Consider the following 24615-nt stretch of genomic DNA (forward strand, 5'->3'; position numbering starts at 1 on the left):
CATAGCATTAATATGAGCTTTGGAAGTTTCATGATCAGCAGAATGTCTTGCAATGTTTCTCCAATTAGAGTGCCCATCGACAAATGTTTGTTTTCCTTTACTATGGTCAGGGAATAATTTGCAAACATAACAGTAGACTGCCTTGGTGGTTTCCGAAAAAATCAACCAATTCCTCATTTCTGTCATCCCATTTTTCTTCATCCTCAGAAAATGGGACTCATGAAGACCTCTAATTTGCTTTCATCCTCCAACCTCATACTCTTTTCTCAAATTTTCCATATTACTGATGATTTTTGGTTTATTTACTAAGAAAAATTATTTCATATCCAATTTAAATAGATTTTGGCCATAATGCAATGTCTTCAGGGTAGGTTTCTTCCCTTACTTTGACAAAATTACCAATATTTTATATTCCCATTGACACTTCAGAGTCCACTTGTTCAACTTTTGCAGTCGTTGTGGTATCCCCACAACTCAGCAAGTGATCAGATAATTCAGATCATCATACTTTTTGATGAATGTCCACTATTCAATACGTCAAGCTTTTTAAAATAAGATGACAAACTGTCTTTTTGCTTAGCTTTGTCTTCTTGTTTCACCTTCTTTTTTTGCGTTTTTGACTGCCAGACTCAGTGTCGCTTCCTTATTGCTAAAAAACTGACACTGATTTTAGGCAGATTAAAAATGTCTGAAAGAGCAGGGGCGTAGTGACGGGCCTGAGTGGACTGTGGACCACACAATTAGGTTTAATGCCAGTGGCACTGAAACGTTTTTAATGGTGGGGTGCTGAAAGCGAGCCACTGTCCCTCCCTGATGCGGGTCCAGACCTGGGTGTGGGCCGCAGGGCGGCAGCCAGGACCATAGGCACAGGAACTAGGGGTGCGGGCAGGGCTGCTGACAGAATTTCCTGGCCCCTGGGCAAGGTGGGAGGGCCAGCTCTGGGTCCCCAGAAGGAGCGGAGCATCAGGTAGAAGGGGCGGGGCTGGGGGTCCAGCGCATGAGCAGAGCCGCCATGGAGCTGGAGAAGGAGACAGGAGAGGTGACAGCAAGATCTCCATGGCCACTGAGGACAGCTTTGGGCACCCCAGTGGCCCCACACTGGCTGGCCTGGAGAAGCTGGCAGAGACCCGTGTGGGCTTAACACCCACCTGAAGGTGAGGGGGGCGCACGGTTCCATCGGTGGCCACCTGAGTACCCTGCTGCCTCCACACACTCATCTCTGCTCACCTTCCCTAGACACCCCCCTCCCTGCCTGTGGGCTCTGCACTGGCTCCTGCAGCCAGCCCTGCCCCCCCGTCCCCCTGTGGGCTGCACCCAGCTGCCACTCACCAGGCAGGAGAGCAGGGAGGGAGGCTCACCTGCAGCCTCAGGGGAGCAGGCAGGAGGTACGGGTGGCACGAACGGTGGGCTGGAGGACTCAGGAGGAGCAGGGGGCAGCCACACAGCTGGCAGCTGGAGAGAAGTGGCGGTTTCCCCTTCAAAGCACCTCTTCTCTCTGTCCAGCTGCGCGGCCGCACTGTGCTCCTCCCGCATCCTCTGTTCTGCGTTCGTGCTGCTTGCCGCCACCCATACCTCCTGCCTGCTCCCTGCTCTCCTGCCCCCTATAGCTTCTGCCCCCACAGTCATCCCGCCCCACATGAAGCAGGCTACCTGAGTGCCCAGCCCTGGGGCTCCCTGTCATTGGGAGGCCCAGTGCTAGGGCACGGTATGTCTCATGGTAAATCTGCCCCTGGTTTTGGATGATGTTGTCAGTGTACTTACTAGATATTGATGAATGATACAAAAATTGTTGTGGATGGGGCTAGCAAAAGAGAATTCCTGGACATGTTTTTTGCTTTTAATGAGGTTGTGGAGGGTTGACAGTCTGGGAACTACAGTTGTGATTCAGCAGAGCATTTAAGCACCTTCCATGGAACTTAAGCATTTGCCTAGGTCCCTGATTTAGCAAACCAACTGTGTACTTAGCAAAGCACTTGCATCTATCTCAAATAGATATGTGACTCCTGGAACAGCACAATCTTTAATCTACTTATCCTTGCAAAAACCTTGGAAGGTAGGAACATGCCATTGTTCTCATTTTACAGCTCAGAAACTGAAGCACAGAAAGATTGAGGGCCAGATTTTTAAAAACTCACTTTTAAAACCATACTTTTAAAAATTTGGGCCTGCCCTGTGCAAGTTCATCCAGGAAGTTTGTTTTCAAGCAGGGAATTGAACCCATGTAGCTGGGTTCCCAAACAAACGCCCTAATCACTAAAGTATCTTTTTCTCCATTGACTTCAATTAGATTTAAACAGGAACCTATGTATATGATTAAGTTAATCTATATTCATCAAAGCACTTCAAGCACCTTTTTAAGTGACTTACAATACTAGCCAGTTCCTCATATGCAATCACAGATAGTTTCTCAGAGGTTTCCATTAAAACAAAAAGACTTGGAGAAGTTATCAATACTGGTCTTGGTTGCATCAGAAAGTAGACAGGAATAGAATTAACATTTTGAAAAAATCTTGATCAATGTTTAAAATATTAAATACAATTTTGACTATGTGACTCTAGGGCTCTGTATGCTATGAAATATCCCAAAGTATATTTTTTTAATATTTGTATTGTAATATCTGTAATGTCTGTATCCACAAAAAGAAGAGGAGTACTTGTGGCACCTTAGAGACTAACAAATTTATTTGAGCATAAGCTTTTGTGAGCTCCAGAGAACACTTCAATCTCTCTGGTCACTCGATTACAGACCTAAACATCGCAATATTACAACAAAAAAACTTCAAAAACAGACTCCAGCGAGAGACTGCTGAATTGGAATTAATTTGCAAACGGGACACCATTACAAGGTCCTGATCCAGCAAGAGAACTGCACAAAGCCCTACGTGGGGCTGTGCATGGACACATGGGCCTACAGACTTGGTTCTTTTTGCAGGATTGGGGTAAAAAACTGTCAAGTTCTGAGGCTGTTCATTGTGAGGCCATTCAGAAGAAAATGATTTAGTTTCCTGACTTGCATACCAGAGCTAGCAACTAACATGATGAACAGTACTCAATGTGTTATTACAATTAGCATCAGACTGGCTTCCTAAAGGTTGTCATTTTTATTTCCTAAAATACCTTCTATAGCCTGTCTGCCCAAGAATTTTGAAAATCTGTTTTAGAGTAATTCCAGTTTATTGTACTATGCCAGCAGGTTTATCATCTTACTAAACTGAAATAAGACATGATCTGATGTAGATGTGGCTACAAACACAACCAGTAATGTAGAGTACAAGCGTGTGGAATGAACAAGTAGTGTGTGTGAGAGAAGGGCATTTTGCACTTGTGTGTTGTTATTATGCCTTACTACTACATCCTGGCGTGAGTGTTGACAATTTACCGGGAATAGCTAACCCAGATTTGTCCTGGTGATTAAATTAAGATGCAATTATTTATTTGCTGGAAATTAGAGGTGCGGCAAGAGAGACTGTACTATTTTTCCAAAGCATTTAGTTGTCAGAAGTAATTAACTGATCATATTTTAAAAGATAATCATTCTAATGGACAATAAACAGTTTGAGCTTTTTAAATAATTAGGATTTTTAATAGACAAATGGATATTTCTTAGAAGCAAACAGGTTAAGTACATTTTGGAGTTACAGGGGAAAAAATTAATATGTCTGTTCCACAGATATCCTTATTTCTGCAAATGAATGAGATCTAACAACCTAAACGTCTCTTCTTATAAAATAAGTTATTTTGCTCTTACTGTACTGCTATTCAAGATTTGAAAGCACTAACACTTTGGTTTTCTGGGGTCTGATTCATTTGTACATTACAGCTGCTTTGAGCAACAATGGTGGTGTAAGCTACTGCAAAATGAGCCTTACATGGCCTCTGAAAGATCCTCTCCATCTAGAGATCTTATCCACTGGAGCAAAGCAACAACAGCATCTCCTACCCCACCTCATTCCTGACCCACCAGCCAAAAAAGCATGTCCAAAGAAAAGAGGACATGGTCAGGGCTTTGCTCTGCCCATCTGAACCATGGCTGCTAGACTGGCCTTCAGGGCTCCTGGTAAGCAGCATAGATCAGAGAAGGTAGTCTTTTAGGCCTAGGTTTGGCCCACAATATGAGTAACTGAAGAAGTATGGGGCTGAAAAAGTGGCTTAAATATACCTTCCCCTACTTCGGGACTTGCACCAGGCTGTCTGTGGCTGGACAGGAGAATCTAGGTCTTTCTGGTTTTCAAACAGAAGTGGAGCTGAACCGGAAAGTTAGGAGGGACTTGGGGGTTTTTGGTGGTAAATTTCTTCTCAAAACCTATGTTGAAGTGTTCTGATATTGGGTTTAGCCTACTTTACAAATGCAGGAAAACAAGAAATTACAGATCTCAGTTCTTGATTGGGATTAAGTTTGCTGAAGGAGGCTGGATCTGGGTTCTTAGATAATTTATAAAATACTCATTATCCTGCTACATGCTTACTATTATCATTACACATGAAAAGTTTTACTCTCTTCATCCCAGTAAAGCAACTTTTTTGCCCTTCAGCTATTTCCATCCTGCCAGTAGCTGTGCTATCAAAGACCTTGCCATTAGTTTATAAACCAGTATTTCTTCCAGAGCTGATATCGTCAGATTTTCCTAAACAGCAGATAATATTGAAAAGTAATATTAGCACTTCTAATATGACTGTCTATCATACTTATATGGCACCTGTTACCAGAATGCCTCATAATTTTAAGGTATATATATCAACACTCCTGGAAGTAGGGAAATACTATTCCTCCATTTGTAAATTGGGGGTGGTGGGGCAGGAGAGGAGGGGAGGAACTCACCTCAAAAGTATTTAGCAATATTAAATCAATGGGAGTTAGGCACCTACATATTCTTGAAGAACTAGGCTAAAGCCTAGATCCTCAAGTATTCATGTGCCTAACTCCCCTTGTTTTCAAATATCTAATTACCTTTGAGGATCTAGGCCTAAGAAACTTGAACCCAGATCACCTGAATCCCAGGTGAGCACCCTAATCACTGGGCCATACCTCTTCCCTTACAAGTCCTCAGTGAATCTTGTGTGGAATACAGTCATTTTTATTAGTCTTGCAGTCTCATATCTCTAATATGATCTGAACCTTAGATTTTTTCTACTAACAGAGCAATGTGCTGCTTTCACAGCTGAAGAGCAGAAATATTTTTATGTGCATGGAACTAGTTGCCAGTTATGACAGCACAATCAGATCAAAAAAGCTGCCCAGGCATAGAGGTAAACATCTTGGATTCAAGGTCAGAGAGCTCTGAGCTGTGAATAACCTACTTGAAGTTCAAGTAGGGAGAGAGATGGCAATAACTGCTGACATTAGAATTAACAAAGATTGATAATGTTCTATGCAGCTGGCCACTAAGAGTAATCACACTACCCCACATTCACTCCATCTCTCAGAGAAAAACCCTGCTGAGGACTGAAGCAAAGTGCTAATTAGAGATGGGTTAACTATTCATAGTCAATTACTGACTCATCAAATATATCCTTTTTTTCCTATTGTAAATGGTCCATAAAGAAATTGAGGGACTCTCACATTTGTTTCTTAGTCTATATTTGACTTTTTTGCATGAACATATTTCAGTCTATCACTCAAAGTGTGTTGGTTGTGAGGATTTCATATTCTTGATTTACTGATATACCTGTGTAAGCAGTCACTTAAATAACGTTCTTGTTTCTGTTCTAACTGGATAACAAGGAAGAAGGACTCAGTAAGGTAATGAGGGTTTAAATCACTCATGGGGAGATAGGGTGCAATTTACACAGAGGTAGGGTTGAAGGCAGGATTACAGAACTTTGGGACTTAATATTTTTTTCCTTTCTGAGCCACACAGGCATTGCCTGCTATCACTGCTAGAAAAAATGGGTTATTGTAATATTATTGGCTGGGATAAGATCCGGAGTTTCTATGTGGTCACCATCAGATGAATTGTTTGTGGCATGCTGAGGTATTACCTAAACTATGAAGGAGAAGGCCAGACTCTTATCTGTGAACCTAATTGCTGTTAGAGCAGATCCTATCCTATCCTTCTTCATCTCACTTAATTAACTGCATTAAGGGCAGAGCTTTTTATCCCTGGTAATTAGGAGACCTTCTCCATCATGTGGCTTTTTAAAGCATTGTGATACATCCCATATACCGCAATATTTCTAATAATGCCTTGATTGCATTTACTGGTCATCCATTTTGTAGCACTTAACAACATTCACCACAGTAATAGCCACACACAGCTTAGTAATCGCTTGCTTTGTCCCAGCTGTAAAGAATGCAGCCACATCCTTTCCCCCCCTTCTATTTAATGAATTGTCTCTGTGTCAGTTGCCTCCTTAGGAGTTTCAGGAACACTATCCACCACTATGCTAAGTGTCCCAACCCATATAGAATGCTATTCCTGTGCTCTAGTACCACTCCTCATAATCACTGTCACACGTGTGTGTACATGAGTGTAATTTCTCAATCCCAACTATTTGCCTCCTAAAATCTGAACTCCTGAAACAACAAAGCGAACCTAGGCTGGTTGTGTGAGCACTTAAAGTGTGAATATCCTTCACACAAATGCACACTTCCCCCTCTGAAAATGTGTCAGTAAAACTTCACTTGCCTAAATGCTCACAGAAAGCAGATAAAAAGGGATTCAAATGTAGTTAAACCCTATTTCATTTCTACACTCTGTGAACGTATGGAGATTTTTTTCACACTTCCTCCAATATTGATGACAGCAAAGAGCGTAGGTATGTAGTATGAGCCTGAGCATGTATGTTTATTTTTAAAAAAATTAAAAACACTGTCTGTTCTGTGGTGGTTCTGATAGTTATCCTGTCCTGAAATACTATATTATTGTGTAAGTAGGTAGTGTTTCAAAATCTAATGACCATATTTCTTATTCCAGCTATAAAAATAACACATAAGAAGCAAAGGAAAGTTTTTATAGATGTGAACAAACTTATACAGATAATATTGCAAAGTAATTTGTTAGCCTGTATCAAATACAGAGACTGAACCAAAGCTCATTCAAGTCAATTGGAGGAGAGAGGGATAAGGACAGGCAGAGAATATGGGGCAGAAGGGTTTATAACCATTAGTGTACACTGCTCCCTAGAATCTGGAATTGAACCCGAGTCCTTAGTTTTTACATTCCTTTGCAGTCACTTTCAGAGCTATTTACTGTGTGAACTGTGTGTCTTATCCACTTCTAGTGGCTGTTCCACATAGTTCTACTACCAGTTACTCTGTTAGCTCATCTGGTAGAGATCTCTGGTGTAAATGTTGTTCTGAATTATACCTGATAGGTCATGCGCAGTTTGAGTCTAGGCTGAGGTACACGAATAAAGTCCACAACTGCAGAGTTCCCAAAGATATTAAGTTTATTACGCTCGAGCGTGGTGCCCCCCTGCTAGTCAGAAGGGAACCCCGAATGCAGGTTATACAAAGATTATATACCTTTTAGCAAAGCATGTTGCCCTCGTGCATCGGAAACCTTAGCCAATAGACAAACCCTTCCCTTATCTACCACCTATCCTGCTAGGTACATTCCCCATGTTAAACTACTACTTCAACTACACAACATGGCCCTAAAGCAATGCACCAGTAGCCTTTCTTATCAGGATGGGAGACTCACATCAAGGCCAGGAGGCAGGGAGTTAGGAACAGACAAAGAACAGAAACCGGGAGTCGAGACAGGCTGGAAACAAGGGGGGGAGGGGTTCACAGGAATGCAGTATCTAAGGAACACTCCTCCTGGTGCATAATGTGCTTGCTTTTAGACAATGGTGGGCCCCAAACCAAAATGGAGTCACATATGCTAACTTTTCCTTAACAGTGTAAAGATCCAAAACCTGCTAACGACCAAGTTTGGAGTCAATATGATTCTAAACAGAGTATCTATGTTTCTCTCTCTCTCTCTCTCTCTCTGTACATATATATTTTAAAGTAGAAAATTGCATTCAAAATATATGCACAAGGAGCTGAATTGAGGCAAGGACAAATTTTCTTCTGGTGTTTCCTAGCTCAGGAGTGTTTGATTTTTTTGCATTTTTAATGTAATACATATGTGTATGAAATTGAGTTTGGTCTAATTCTAGCGCCAATAATGTCATAATTCACTACCACTAGGCAATCTTTACTTAAGAGACAGCCAGAGCAGTGATTTTTAGGACAAGATTAAGGTCCTTTAGCAGAAATATGTGGGAAATCTTGTTCAAAGCCTATAGGAGCTGTGCTTGGGTATGCCTCATTTCAACAGGAACTCTGGTGATTCAACACCTCTGAAAATCAGCCCCTTTATTTGGGTGCCTAAACGTGGACTGAGGTCCCTAAGTTTAGGTTTCAAAGTTTAAAAATATTCACCACTGCATTTTTCTCTTTCTTGCTTTGCGGGTTCCTTTTTCTGTGTGTGTATATGCCTTCCGTGACTGGCCTGGTGAAATAGCCTGGTACAGTCTAAGGATTTTAATATTCTACTTTTGACTTTAGGGTCTCTGTCTATCTTCTAATATTTTCTTAATTTACCCTTTCTAAAACTTAATACACTTCTAGTTTTGGCAGACTCCTTTTTCCCAAAGATAATGAACTTAATTATGTTGTGGTTACTGTCATTCCATGGCTGATCTATGGTTACTACTTGAGCCAATTCCTAAATGTTACTTCAGTACCCACTTCTCTTATGCCCTAGAACTATCTACCTCAGGTACTTATATGAACCCCATTACCAATTTTTGTGTTTATCCAGCTGTGCTTAATTAGCTTGTCTCAGATAAAATGTGAAGACATTTGACTAGATAATATGCTGGTGATTGAAGTAATCTATTACTTCTGTAGTATATTATTAGTTGCCTCTGATGTCTCAATATTTCACACAATATTTCACTCCTGATCAGGAGGGCCAATAGTAAAATGGTACTAGTATGTTTGTTTGTATTCCAGTTGGCTAATGAAGTTATCAGGTACTGAAGTAAACTAACATTCCAAAGCTATGTTTAAATAACTTTTAGAGTGGAAAAAAATAACAAATTCAACATGAATATTGGAACATCAGCATCAAAAGGTTTAACATTTTAATAGGATGATTATCCAAAGTGAACTTCTGAAACTTAGCTCATCATTAATTTTAAACATTGCTGGAAGACATCCTAGGTATAATTGCCTGAATTATTGAATTTTCAGGGTGTGGTGAATGAATATTCTTTTCAAATTAGGTATCTGCATAATTTCTATTTGGGTGAATACAAATCTGAAATCAAATAGCAATACAGCATACAGACAGCCTGATATTGCAATCACTCACATAATTAAATAGTATCATAAGTTCCAAAGGGACTATTTTCATAAGTAAGGGTTTTCGGGATCGGGCCCTTAAATGGCCACTGCCTGCAGCCATTTTAAGGGCACTGCAGCTGCTTCCTGTTACCTCTGCTGTTTCCTCCCTCTCTAGTATCCTTAAACTACCTTCCTGCTATTGCTGACTTCCAACCTCTTTTCTTCCATTCCCTGAAACCACCCCAATAAGATTTGGATTCAGAAATCCCCAAATACCAAATTAGTTATCAAACCAATTCAAGAGTGAATGCATTCCATACCCATATCTTTCAAAGGGAAAATCTGGACCTATGTAAAAACATTTTTACCACACTTTTTTGCAATGAATTACAATAGTAAGGAAGTGTCTTTTCTGAAACTAGTGTATACAAATTAAATAAACGAATAGGTCTTTTTTTCCATGTATTTGTTCCAGCACTGTAGCTGTCTAATACACTCTACTGAATAGACACAGAGGCTTATCTTTTATGACCTTCCGGGACACAACATCTGAAAATCAAACTCTCCATATAAGAAACAAAATCCCAGAAATGAGCTATGCTGCAAAATCAAATGTCATGCTTCTTGTAATGTTTTATCATCTTAGTTTTAAATGTTGCTTGCAACACCTATGTAAACAGGTGATTGCAGTGACTGCATTAGAACTCAGCTATTCATGGAGCAACTTTAGTCAGGGGTGGAAGTAATTGATGATACACCATATCAACACTAGAAATAGAACTAGGTTAAGGATGCAATGTTAAATCACAAAACTCAGGAGCTACCTAATTATGGAATGAGTGGTCATCTCTCTGGAAGACTTCAGAATCAATCATTTTCCTCCCTCCTGATGTAAGTCACATAGAACAACCATGGTAAATGCTGTCTATGCCTAATCACATTAACTCTAATTCATGCAACTGTGTATAGAATTATGTTGCCCTCACCATCAGATCGCTCTCTATTTGTAATGTGACTATCACCATAACTAGGAATCCAAACACTCTTTGAGTAGCTTTACATAGCAATGTTATGTAATGCATGTATCTTGTTTTAATTCACCAAGATACAAAACCACTTGAATATATAGGTTCCTGGCCCCTCCTTCGTATCTCTCCAAGCTCAAATAGTAGATGTCTGGTTTTGGATCCGAAGAACAAGGGTTGTATTCAAAGCACCCCAAGTAAATGTGTTGTGCATAGATAGCATTAATGACATCCATTATTTGCGGACAAGCATTTGTTGCAGTAAAATCTCCATCAGCATAGAGCCTGTCCCCAATTGCCATGGTAGGATACACGTTCTGTACTTCTTCAAAGGGGAGACTGCAGTCTACTCAATCATCAACTCCAGTTCCTTTTTTTGTGTGTTTAAGATTGTATCAGTACTTCCACTAAGACTCCAATTCTGCATTGTGATCCTTATGAGGATACTGCTGCATCTATACAGTGCTTTGTCTGCTTGCTATCAATTGCAGGATGAGGGCCTATCTTCTCTTCAGTGAGCAGGGGAATATTGTACTCTAGGTTAGCTGCACAAGTTCTCAGACCAGGGACAGGTGTTTTTTCCCCCTCACATTCAAATGTCTTGTTTATAAAACTGGCTTGATTTAAAAAATAAACATCCTATTTATTTATTACATCCCACTATCTAATATCTCAAAATGGCACAGGGTTTAGCTTTATATCTATAGAGCATAACACTGAAATTTGTATAACTCTGGGCTGCCTCTGCAGGTTGTAGCAAAAATTTATTCGAAAAACTTAGGGGCTTTGAAAATGAACATTTGCTGGCCCTGTATTCAAATTGTAGATGAGCCTTTGAAGCATCTAATAAAAATATATTGCAAGCAGCTGTGAAATTAAACTGTAAAAACAGTGACCTCCATATCTACAAATGACATTGTGCTGTTTTGCCATTAGTCCCCTATCTTAATCATGTGCTTCCCTAATAAGCTGATTATAAGTGTCTCTTTCTATGTACTGTAGTAATTATGTGATTAAATAATTCCTGTCAGATTTTGGCTCCCCAAAAAGGAATTAATATGCTAATGAAAATAAAAAGAAATTATAGAGAAAATTAACTAACTTGCCAACAACAGGAAGTCCACATTAAATAGCCCATTGGAATCAATTGGAAAAACTTTCAGTAACTTCAGTGGGCTTTGTCTGGTCTTAATGGAAATTCACAAACTATAAATAACCATAAGTGATACAATTAGTGATATTCTGAGTTTCAGTATCTGGAGAGTCATCCTGCCTTTTGATTCGGATTTCCAGGCACAGTCATTTACTCCCCAGTTTGGTAGATATCTCAAAAATCAATGTCTATGGTAATGTAAATAAAAATGCATCACTGAAGCACCGAGAAGCCATTTATGTAGTTCATATTAACAACAAATTCTATCTCAGGTAAGATTTAAAACCTCCATGCCTCTAATATTTTACCCATCTGTGGCTATCTTGCTGGCCCTTTGTCATCCTCCTATAGGAGGAATCTTGCATAGTCCCATAAACATGACATAATTTAGGCTTTCAGATCTCAAGTGTAGAAGGTTCTATTGCCCAGGGTCCAGGATATGTGGGAATATGTTTCACATTTATACAAGGTCTCAGAATCTTTATCTATGTTAGAATTTTCACCCAGGTTGGAACATTAATTCCTTTACTCGTACAAACGCTGTCAAGGGCATTTTAATGAGTACACCAGGTCCAGAATTTGGTGGAACATACCAACCAAAAGATACTTCTCCAGCAACATAGTAATGCCAGATTCTATGTTGGGGAGTTGAGTATTAAGTGAGTCAAAAGCGCTGCTACTTAACACACCTTCCTACTATTTTGGTATCTAGATACTAATAGGTTCAGGGCATATACAGCTACATTGACACAATGGATTGAACAAATTATATTCTGTACTTCATATATGTATATGTATGTGTATATATATACATACACACATATGACATAAGGCAATAGTTAGATACTTGAGTATTTGTGACCCTTAATTGCCTACTGCTTATAATACATAATCACACACTATAACAAAATAAACTGCAACTCACTATTTCATTTTTTAATTAGTCATAATTGTGACACTTCAAATGTAAATGTACTGACATCAGTGGGTCAGTAAATAAGATATCATTCTACTTTAATGTGCTTTTGAGAAGCTTGTGTGATGTGCAAGCACATGATAAAGGATGTACACACAGAGTGAATATTTTAAAAGGCTTAACATAAAATGCAGTTATAGTACATAAACAAGAAAAGCAATACATTCTTTCATCACCTTTTGTTTTATCAGTATTCAGGTCTCTTTGCAGCTCCCACATCTGAACAATAGCTGAAGTGGATCTCAAAAGGTGACCTGCAAATAGATTTATTTTAATCAATTACTTTATCAATCAGTAGCCTTAGAATTGTGTAAATGTTCCAGAAGGGTAAGCTAAGAGGGGCATATCCCAAAACTTCCTTTCCCTACCCACCTACCTTTTATTTTGGTCCTGTGACACCCATCTCTACCATAGGTGTCCAGATGTGCATTAGTCCATAACTATTTAAGGAAGCACTTAAGATATGGCCTAAAGCCCACTATAATCAATGGGCGTCCTTCCAGTGAGATCAGTGGGTTGTGAGTTGGGCCCTACAGTACATGATTAAGTCCTATTGACATCACAATGGAACAAAAGAACAGGCTTAAGTTTTCCTAAAAAAGGATGGCTTCTTGAACTGGAGCTTCAGTGATGCATCAGCACATACTCTGTTGGTGCTGTCCCATCAATCAAGAAACCCTGCTGGAAATTTGAGCTGGTCAACAGGGATTGGGTAAGTCTATTTGAAGGATGGGGTTCAAGCTTTGCATAGCTCCCAAAATATCATTCAATATCTCAAAGGCTATAAAATATTTAATAATATTTGAAACATCAGCAATCCCATTGAAGTTATTTAGTATTTGCAAAGTCCATGGTCATGTGACTACTCAAAGCATATAACATTAAATATGTGCACTGGGTTACTTGGGACTACTCACAGACCCTGTCTAGCAACACTTTTAAGAACATGCTTAAGTCAATCACTTTTCAGCAAAACACTTAAGCGCATGCATAAAGCTACACATATGCTTAAGTGCTATTGTTGAATCAGTCAAGCTTGTGCAATAAGCATTTGCAGGAGTGAGATCTTTAACCTCTCTTCCACCACCACCGCCCCCCGCCCCTTGACATAGTGTCACTGTGCACGCAGTCCCGGATTGTGTTGTATCAAGCATAGTGTTTTATTTAAGGCGGTGGTGGAATTTTCATTGAAAGCCCCTTTTAGAGGAGTTTATAACTCAAACTTCTTGTCTAACATGATTTGGTTTTATGCTTCTAGAGTGTGTTTTTAGCAAAATTAGATTTATACTTTGTTGGCTATTTGTAAGTTGGAGAAATATTTTTTTTATATTAGATTGAAATGTGTAAAAATACCAAACTAAGATACTGCGCTCTCCTTAGAGGTTATTAGAATCCTCATGTGAAATCCTGGCCTTCCACAAATCAACTGCAAAATTTTCATTGACTTCATTGGAGTCAGGATTTCACCCCTCAGTTCCAAGGAATTCAATGAGAGCTGAGGCCTCTGAGCCGTTCTAAGGATGAGGCCTTAGAAAAAGAATGCTTTCTATTTTAAAAAATATTTGTTAGGTCATCAAAGCCTAGATTTTTGACTCACTTTAAACTTTATATGAAAAGGAATGTTATGAATGTTAGCAAATTGGCAACAATTATTGCTTTTCATAAAGTAGCTTGACATTTATTGTACATTATGAATATATTACAATGGTAATACACCAGATCCTATGGATTTCAGTATGGATGATTAGCATAATAGCTCTATAATATGCAACACATTGGCATTCTAACAGTGCCATGTTAGACTGTGTCAATGATCAACGCATTAATGGAGTTATACATAATGAAATGATGCATCATTTCAATAATCCACACACTACCTGCTTTACTTTAGGCAATGCTAGAGTATTTGCTTTGCTAATGTGTCAAGGTGTACTGAGAAATACTAGAAGTTCAGCATCATGGTGGTGTTAGAGACATTCAGATCTTGCTTCCATTGCTTAAAAACTGAGTTATGAAGCAAAGCTTAAAACCCAAACCCACACACAGAATCATGGAGCCAAAGTCTTTTCTGCTGATGGATCTCAGTGATGTTACACTGGGACATCTGGTCTTTGGTATATTGTTTTTAAAAGTTAAAAACAAATCCAAAGGAAATTAACTACAAACACATCATTAAAACATTTAAGGTTGTGGTAGTATTCACATTAAAAAGGCTAATAAGTTCTCAGTGGAGACTCCCTCACAATAACATGTAACACGTAAATAGATGTAACTCAGTTGAGTTTCAGCTCCCCTGAGCTGCACCCTCTAACTCCAGATGAATTTGGGGCAATGTGCATAACTATTTCAGAATCTGAGTTAGAAACTGGAAGCTCTATATCATTGGAGAGGGAGATTCCTGGTTTCATAATGGGGGACACAACATTCTGCTGCTAGCACTGGAATATTACAAGACAGTGGACTTTAAAGTCATGGCTGTTTTATATACAGCAAATCTATTTTAGGTAATTTCTGGGAATATTTTTATTAGCTTCAATTTTTTTCCTCCCTCTGAGGCCTGTACAATTGGTTCAATGGTAACTTAGGCGGAGGGACATAGGAAATGGAAACTTTTTTGAGAAATCTCTAAAACATTTATCAGTTACGGGGTTTCTTTATAAAATGTGGCAAATTCCTCCATGACATGGCATATACTTTGCCTGGCAATGAGGGGTGATATAAAGACTTCATCAGTGCTCATTTGGAATAACTGATGTTTACCTTTTGCCACTCTTGATTAATTCAGGCTAATAAAACCTTTATCCCACACCATATCATCACTCGATTCAGCTATCCGAAATAACTAGGTTTAGACTTCAAGGTCTTTGGAGCAGGGACGGCCTTAACATGTTCTGGGCACTAACCTAGGTAATAATTAATAAATAATGATAGATTCAATTGTATTGGAGAACTTTATTTATGCCCCTGATTCCTAGGGAGTCGTACAACATTTGAACACTTTCAGATGGATCAAAGTCTGTTTCATGTCAATTGATAAACAAGAGTAATTGATCAAAACTAGAGCTGGGTGAGGACTTCAAATTGCATAATTTAAAAATACAACTTTGTGTTCAGATTCTTGTAGATAAATTCTGGATTAAAAACAAGACAGGTGTCACTTATGTGAATGAAAAAGGTGGGTGTCAGATTTGACACAAAGTAGCATGATATTGGTCTATGAAAAAAATGTAATTTGCAGTCCAGGGAGAGAAAATGAGACAGCATATGGGAATGACATATTTAAGAGAATATTGAATTGGCAGGGACATGTAGTCATTTCCACCCCTCTGCTTTATGGCCAGATAGAATTAGTTGTTCCTAAACCATCCCAAATAGATGAATACATCCCATGATAGCAATTTCATGACTTGCCTTCTCAGTTTGTTCCATTTCCGGTTTTTCTTGCTTCAGCTTTAACTCATTCCTTTTTTGCTCTTGTTGACTAGTGAGAATTTTTCACCCCTATCTTTGTTATAGCATTTCTTGACTTATTTGCATATGTTGCATATTCAGTTTACTTTTTCCTCATGATAACTTTTATTTTCTAAAACTTTTATCTTTTTTAAAAAATTCTTTCCAATCTGTATGCCTCGTTTGTATATTTCAACATGGTGCCCAAAGCTGAATATATTATTCTAAGGATGTTTCTTCATTAGGCTTGTGTAACACTCTAGAAGGTGTAACTTTAGCACTTATTGGGGACAGGATGCCACAGGACATTGCTAGAGAGCTTCATAACCTTTTGCCTGTTGGCAATTAGTTTGAATCCAGCCTAACTCAGTAGGGATTACACATTTGTGTTCCCGTCTAATGGATGTTGAGGGCGTTCTATCTAGAGATCAGGCGAAATAATCATAACGGTCCCTTCTGGCCTTAAAATCTATGAATCTACATGAGGTGATTTTGGAGGATCTCAGCTGCAACTCCCACATCACAAATTCATTACCACGCTTTCTACAAACTGACTCTGCAGAGAGGCCAAGAATTTCATGGGCCATGGTGACTGAACTATCCCTGTTATCCCCAAAGGAAGTCTTAGAGTTGAGGTGTGCCCACAGGGCAGTGTGTGTAGGAAGCATGCCCTGTAGATAAACAGGTGCCTTCTTTCCCTAGGACTTCATGAGCACTAAATCCATACCTGAAGTAGCCTCCTCAGAGAGCTAGACACCTGCTCCAATCGCTGGGTTTGTGGGAAAGATTCCCGCTTGTGAGATATATTAGAACTACTCACATGACAATAAGAAAAGGAGGACTTGTGGCACCTTAGAGACTAACCAATTTATTTGAGCATGAGCTTTTGTGAGCTACAGCTCACTTCATCGGATGCATACCGTGGAAACTGCAGCAGATAAAGTCTGCTGCAGTTTCCATGGTATGCATCCGATGAAGTGAGCTGTAGCTCACGAAAGCTCATGCTCAAATAAATTGGTTAGTCTCTAAGGTGCCACAAGTCCTCCTTTTCTTTTTGCGAATACAGACTAACACAGCTGTTACTCTGAAACCTCACATGACAATGACCAGGCTGTGAGGAGCACTGGAATTGTGCACCAAAGGCTCCTCATAGGAGCAAATGGGTAAGGAATAGGCAGGAATAAGGCAGCACCATGACACTGGCAAATGAAAGGGGAATGCTGCAACCTTTTAAGGGCTGTAAGTAAACTTCTACTTTCATGTGACAGGGGAACCCTTGCTGTATTTCTGAGGCAGTGTATTGATTGGTCACTGCCCTTTCCTAAAGGCACAATCCTAGCCCTAATTAGTTACGTCTTTGACCTAAAGTACAGTAATGCATGGTCCCCCTTTCCCCCCCCCCCATTTTCATCTAAATATTCCTTACTGGCTTCTCCTGAATGTAATATTCTTAGTTCATTTCAGAAATGCAATAAATACATGCAGTTAAGGCATTAAATATGAAAAGCCTTAGTGAAGCGACTCAATTTATAAATGATTCAACAGGCTGTATGCTGAAAAGCATCTATTTGAAACACATTTATTATTAACTTTACAGTTGAGATGCCTTTCCCATAAGGCAGTCATTTATTAAATATTAATTTGTTGTAAGTCTGTCCAATGTGTTTGTTTGCACAACAACAAATATTGCCAAATAATGACTAAATTTCAAAATGTTCCAATCAGTAGCAATAGATAATAAAGTTCTGCTATGGTTCCAGGCAGAAATGAGGCAGGCTTTCAGGTTAAAGAACATACGTTGTGTAACTAAAGCAAAGAATAATTATGAAATGTAATAACCAGCGCTAAATTGAATAAGAGAAACATTGGTGGCTGTACCTTATAAATATTTATACTAAAGGAAATTTATAATTCAGAATCTTTAATCTGCTAGGGGAAACTTGCAATATTCAAAAGGCCTTAGTCAGCTGAAAGACTGGCTTCTGCTTCAAGGAAGTAGTGCTGGCTGGCTTCCTGAGTTATGTATCTGCAAGAGCTGTTTCATAATCCTCTTCATAATTGCCAGTTCTTTCCAAGTGAATAAGTCTGCGCATTTACCCTGTTTGTTCACCTATATGCACTTGTTTCCAGTGGAATGACATTGGTGATTATTTTTGTCTTATTGCCTCATTTAACGTCAGCCAAACATGGAAGAATTTAAAGGAGTTGGCTGTTTCAAAAATGAGTTGGGGAGAAGGACAAAGGGGACGTGCTGCCTGGAGATTATATGTATTCCAATCAAGGGAAGGAAGAAGAGGGACAACACCACAAGTGGAGTTTTGAACCCAGAACTTCCCCCTTTCCCTAATTTTCCAAAACAGAGCAATCAGGTGTGAATCTCATCCATCCAAATGAGATGGTGTGGATTCAGGAAATCTCCTATCCCTCCCAGGCATGATTGTGTTTAAATAATCTTGCTCCATGACTTTTCCAAGGTGTTCCACCTCTTCCCCCACAGCCTCCCACATTTATGCCTCCCTCTCCCCCATCAGAACCCTGTGAAAATCAGTCATCTTTTCCCCAAAGTTACCAGGACCCGCTGTATTATCTCAGCAAGGGTGGAAGGTTGGATCAGCTGAGCATAGAGGAGATTGTGTACAGCAGGAGAAGGACTCATTTCTATGAGCAATTCCACAACTCCCCTTGTCGAGATTTTGGTTGGTGGTTGATCTTCTGGTTTCTGACTAAATTTTCACTATCCAGGCAGACCTTCCACAAAAGTGGTCACTATCAAAAACGTTTCACACCTCATTAGGCCAAAGGTACATTTGGTGGATTGGGATTATATTTTGCAGTAACCCTTTCTTTACCAATTGACATCTGGAAATCATGTACATCGATCAACTTTCCAGAAGACTCAGCAAAACCAGGTAACGTTGTCTAACACTGGTTACAAAGAAATCAAACCTCAGTGCAATCAGATGTCTCTGGCAAATGCCAAAAGAGCAAAACAAAGCACAAAAACTTCATTCCAAACCTATGGAAGGAACAGGTCAATACAGGACATTTAGATTGAAAACTAAAAATGACATGGCAAGGAGGAAGCCATCCCTTTTTATCCAGGTGGAGTCACTGGAGCGCCACAGAGCTGTTGGCACCAGGGAATCAAACCTGTGTCTGGATCTCCCAGTTAAGTGCCCTAATCACTAGTTTATTTCGTGTGTGTGTGTCAACTTCAAATGGTCTTGATTTCACATTGATGTGGAACAGGAAACTCTTGAAATCTTTTTTTTTTTTTTTTTGGGTAGGATGGGAAAACAATTTCCCACCCAACTCTAGTGTGGCACAGTATTCCCCTCCCCCCAGCCCCCCGCCCGGATATCTCTTATAGGTTTAAATTTAAATGTCAGGCTTTCTTCAAGGTCTAATAACTACGCTTCATATTTCTTGGGTTTTTTCCCTTTTATCCTATTTTCTGAAAATTTAAGTAACTTCAGTGTTCTGAACAATTTTATCAATTGCACATGTCTAGTATGAAAAACATGAAATAATATAAAATCTTTAATTTCTCCAAATATTTAATAATAAATGTTAGGGCTAGGGCAAAAAAAAATCAATTCTCTAAATTTTCATTCTTAATCAATAGCCCACATTATGATCTCACTTATAACACTGCCAGCAACTGAAAATGCTTGAGGTTGCTATCCTGCATGGTAAATCCAGACAAGTCTGGAGAAACCCCTATGGATTTACAATTGTGTAAATGAGATTGGAATCTTATCAGTTCCCATTTCCACCCAGTACATATTACACAGATGCACAGTTCATGATCATTGCCACTACCATGAGATGTGCATTTGCAGTGGAATATATTTTCAGTCTTCCATACCAAACTGGTTAAAGAAAAGGCACGTGAATCTAAAATCAAAGGCTATAAAGGGAAACCTGTGCCTGTCCTGAATAGACATTTTAACACTTGACTGTGGCATTTGTACAGTGTTACATGATTGAATTTGTCAGTATAAAACATTTTCCTTAATTTTCATACCACCTCAAGGGAAAGGTAATGTCTAAAATCTAATAAGGTCCTGATTGGGCAAAATGAGTCCATGGATTCGGGCTCACATAAGTTATGACCTGAAGGGGGAGACTCCCTGGGCAGTAACACAGACTAGGCTTTCTAAATTCTTTCACTTCCTGGGTAGGTAGGTTTAATTCCCCCTCCTATTCAATCACAGTTGTCCTCTTAGGGTGCATCCAGTGCTCTATAATAGAGGCAGGTTATTTCCCAGCTGACTGAATATCAGTAGGATTGTAAAGTTTTCCCAGCCAGAATTTCAGCCTTGTTCACCGCTCCATTTTGGATGTCAGCTGTAATAACTCCTGCTGGTTGCATAATTTAAGGTTGTGATTGTGCACAAATGTGCAGAGTAAGTCCAGAGGATTCGTAGCTGAGAAATGCAAGAGGCAGGAAGCCATTTAAATAAGCTTCCATCCCACAGGAAGCTATCTTAGCTAGACAGCAGTGAGTGAGATTTGGAGGTGTGGCATGGCAAGGTCAGTAGCAGGCTGTGCATTCTGCTAAATACAGTGGTGTGCTGTAGATTCCACCCATCTGTGGGCTCCTGAAACACATGCAACTCAAACTGCCAAAGATTGAGAGAATTACCTTTGGTGAAGATTTACAGAGTACGTGCCCTAGAATGGAGGCACTGATGGTAGCTCCACAGTTAACGATGTGTGGAGAGTTGGACTTAAAACAGAACTCCCCTCTTTCACACTTTAATGAACAAATTTAGTCTCCAAATTGATCACACTGACTCTTAAGAATAATGAATTTTGTCTTTTCTTTTGTAAAACATTAACTTTTACAGATGATGCTTTTTAAAATGGTCCCTCTTTGAAAGTTGATCCTGTTTTTCCTCACATTTTTTGGTTTCTCTAGCTAAAAACCAAACTCCTCTTTCTCTCTCATATGCACAGACAACTTTTAAAATAAAATACAGAGTTGTTCTCCTTATTCAGGGTCGCCTAACTGAGTCACACAAAGATTAGCTGACAGATCTCTTTCATCAGCAAATTCCATTTTCCATCACTGCCAGCCTGCCTCACTGACTCACCAGCTCCACTTTCCAAGAGACTGTAGGCAGCCAGGTTGGACAGCAGAGGATTTAGGGAGTGGCCTGTGATGTGACAATAACAGGAAACACTCTTCACATCCGGCTTACCTCAGGCAAGAAAAGGAGCAAATAGGTGGACTTTATATGCTGTACTGTGAAGGTCAACAGCTTGGTCTCTTACAAAAGAACTAGAAGAGCGAGTTCCAAGGTAAAGGACACTTTGCAGAGAAGGCCTGTCCTTTGATCCCCAGTAGCATTACTAAGGACTGTTACAAGCCTTTCTTTCAGCTGAACTCAGTTGTTTGGAGAGTACCTAAAATAACCAGAATATGCATAACTCCATAGATTAATATAAACACCATTAACTGCATTCAGAAAGCAAATCAAAAGTCAGAGCATACAGAGCATTCTGTGTAGGTATATTCCACTCAATATGCCCTGTACCTATACAGTGCTTAGTTGTGTTTAAAATGTCAATTTCCCAGTAGACACACATGCTGTATGTCTTAGATGTATCTATAAATGCTGTCCTTAACCCTCTTCAAACCACAGTTCACAAATTCATGTTACATCTGGTGTTTTATAAGATTCTAAAAACTTGGCTAATCAGGGGGAAGGATGGTCTTGTGAGTAACGAACTAGACTTAGAATAATGAAATCTGGATTATCTGGTCTGATCTCTGCTACAGACTTCCTCTATGACATTGAACATGTCACTTAATTTCTGTGTGCCTCAGCTCCCCATCTGTAACATTAACCACCTCTCACCTTGTTATGAGGACAAATTCATTAACATTTGTGAGTCACTCACATAATATATATAAGCATTTATATGATAGTATAGCTCATTGTAAATGATTGAAATTCTGACTACAAATATTTGCAACAAAATTTCACAATCTTGTGACCAACTTTAATAGGTGGTACAAGAAAACTTGCAAAGTAAGTTAGTAGGCTTCAATCATACCTTTAAAGCAAATGTTCCTTAGTGCTGATGAGTCTGAAATGATGACTAACAGAGAATCACAGAATCATAGAAGATTAGGGTTGGAAGAGACCTGAGGAGGTCATCTAGTCCAACGTCCTGCTTAACGCAGGACCAACCCCAACTAAATCATCCCAGTCAGGCCTTTGTCAAGTTGTGCCTTAAAAACCTCTAAGGATGGAGATTCCACCACCTCCCTTTGTAACCCATTCCAGTGCTTCACCAGCCTCCTAGTGAAATAGTTTTTCCTAATATCCAACCTAGACCTCCCCGACTGCAACTTGAGACCATTGCTTCTTGTTCTGTCATCTGCCACCACTGACAACAGCCTAGATCCATCCTCTTTGGGACCCCCCTTCAGGTAGTTGAAGGCTGCTATCAAATCTCCCCTCACTCTTCTCTTCTGCAGACTAAATAAACCAAGTTCCCTCAGCCTCTCCTCATAAGTCATGTGCTCCAGCCTCCTAATAATTTTCATTGCCCTCTGCTGGACTCTCTCCAATTTTTCCACATCCTTTCTGTTGTGGGGCCCAAAACTGGATGCAGTACTCCAGATGTGGCCTCACCAGTGCCGAATAGAGGGGAATAATCACTTCCCTCGATCTGCTGGCAATGCTCCTACCAGTGCAGCCCAATATGCCATTAACCTTCTTGGCAAGAAGGGCACACTGTTGACTTATATCCAGCTTCTCATCCACTGTAATCCCTAGGTCCTTTTCTGCAGAACTGCCGCTTAGCCCGTCAGTCCCCAGCCTGTAGCAATGCATGGGATTCTTCCGTCCTAAGTGCAGGACTCTGCACTTGTCCTTGTTGAACCTCATCAGGTTTCTTTTGGCCCAATCCTCCAATGTCTAGGTCTAGGCCTATCCCTATCCTCCAGCATATCTACCTCTCCCTCCAGTTTAGTGTCATCCACGAACTTGCTGAGGGTGCAATCCATCCCATCATGCAGATCATTAATGAAGATGTTGAACAAAACTGGCCCCAGGACCAACCCCTGCAGCACTCCACTTGATACCGGCTGCCAACTAGACATCGAGCTGTTGATCACTACCCATTGAGTCCAATTATCTACCCAGCTTTCTATCCACCTTATATTCCATTCATCCAATCCATACTTTTTTAACTTGCTGGAAAGAATACTGTGAGAGACTATATCAAAAGCTTTGCTAAAGTCAAGATATATCATGTCCACTGCTTTCTCCATATCCACAGAGCCAGTTATCTCATCATAGAAGGCAATCAGGTTGGTCAGGCATGACTTGCCCTTGGTGAATCCATGTTGACTGTTCCCGGTCACCTTCCTCTCCTCCAAGTGTTACAAAATGGATTCCTTGAGGACCTGTGTCATGATTTTTCCAGGGACTGAGGTGAGGCTGACCAGTCTGTAGTTCCCCAGACTCTCCTTCTTCCCCTTTTTAAAGATGGGCACTATATTTGCCTTTTTCCAGTCTTCCAGGACCTCCCACAATCCCCACGAGTTTTCAAAGATATGGCCAACGGCTCTGCAGTCACGTCAGCCAACTCCCTCAGCACCCTCGGATGCATTAGATCTGCCCCATGGACTTGTGGATGTCTGGCACCTGTTCTTTCGCCACTGAGGGCTGCTCACCTCCTCCCCCTACTGTGCTGCCTAGTGCAGCAGTCTGGGAGCTGACCTTGTCTGTGAAGACTGAGGCAAAATAAGCATTGAGTACTTCAGCTTTTTCCACAACCTCTGTCACTAGGTTGCCTCCCCCATTCAGTAAGGGTCCCACACTTTCCCTAACCACCCTCTTGTTGCTAACATACCTGTAGAAGCCCTTCTTGTTACCCTTCACATCCCTTGCTAGCTGCAACTCCAATTTTGCTTTGGTCTTCTTGATTACACCCCTGCATGCTCAAGCAATACTTTTATACTCCTCCCTAGTCATTTGTCCAAGTTTCCACTTCTTGTAAGCTTCCTTTTTGTGTTTCAGCTCACTGAAGATTTCTCTGTTTAGCCAAACTGGTCGCCTGCCATATTTGCTATTCTTTCTGCACATCGGGATGGTTTGTGCCTGTGCTCTCAATAAGGCTTCTTTAAAATACAGCCAGCTCTCCTGGACTCCTTTCCCCTTCATATTAACCTCCCAGGGGATCCTGTGCATCAGTTCCCTGAGGGAGTCAAAGTCTGCTTTTCTGAAGTCCAGGGTCTGTATTCTGCTGCTCTCCTTTCTTCCTTGTGTCAGGATCCTGAACGTGACCATTTCATGGTTACTGATGCTCAGGTTGCCACCCACTTCTATTTCCCCTACCAATTCTTCCCTGTTTGTGACCAGCAGGTCAAAAGAAGCATGGCCCCTAGTTGGCTCCCCCAGCACTTTTGCCAGGAAGTTGTCCCCAACACTCTCTAGAAACTTCCTGGATTGTCTGTGCACTGCTGTATTGCTCTCCCAGCAGATGTCAGGGTGATTGAAATCCCCCATGAGAACCAGGGTCTGTGATCTGGTAACTTCTGTTAGCTGTCCAAAGAAAGCCTCATCTACCTCATCCTCCTGGTCTGGTGATTACATCCAAACTTTTAAACTCCTTAAAATAGAAGTTTCATTGAGGTAAATGTGCTGCACCTATAGGAAGAGAACACTTCATTCCTCTCTCTGCTGTAATCCCCAATTACCACTAAAGC

This window comes from Lepidochelys kempii, chromosome 2 (assembly GCF_965140265.1).
Source record: "Lepidochelys kempii isolate rLepKem1 chromosome 2, rLepKem1.hap2, whole genome shotgun sequence".
In the NCBI taxonomy this organism is placed as follows: Eukaryota; Metazoa; Chordata; order Testudines; family Cheloniidae; genus Lepidochelys; species Lepidochelys kempii.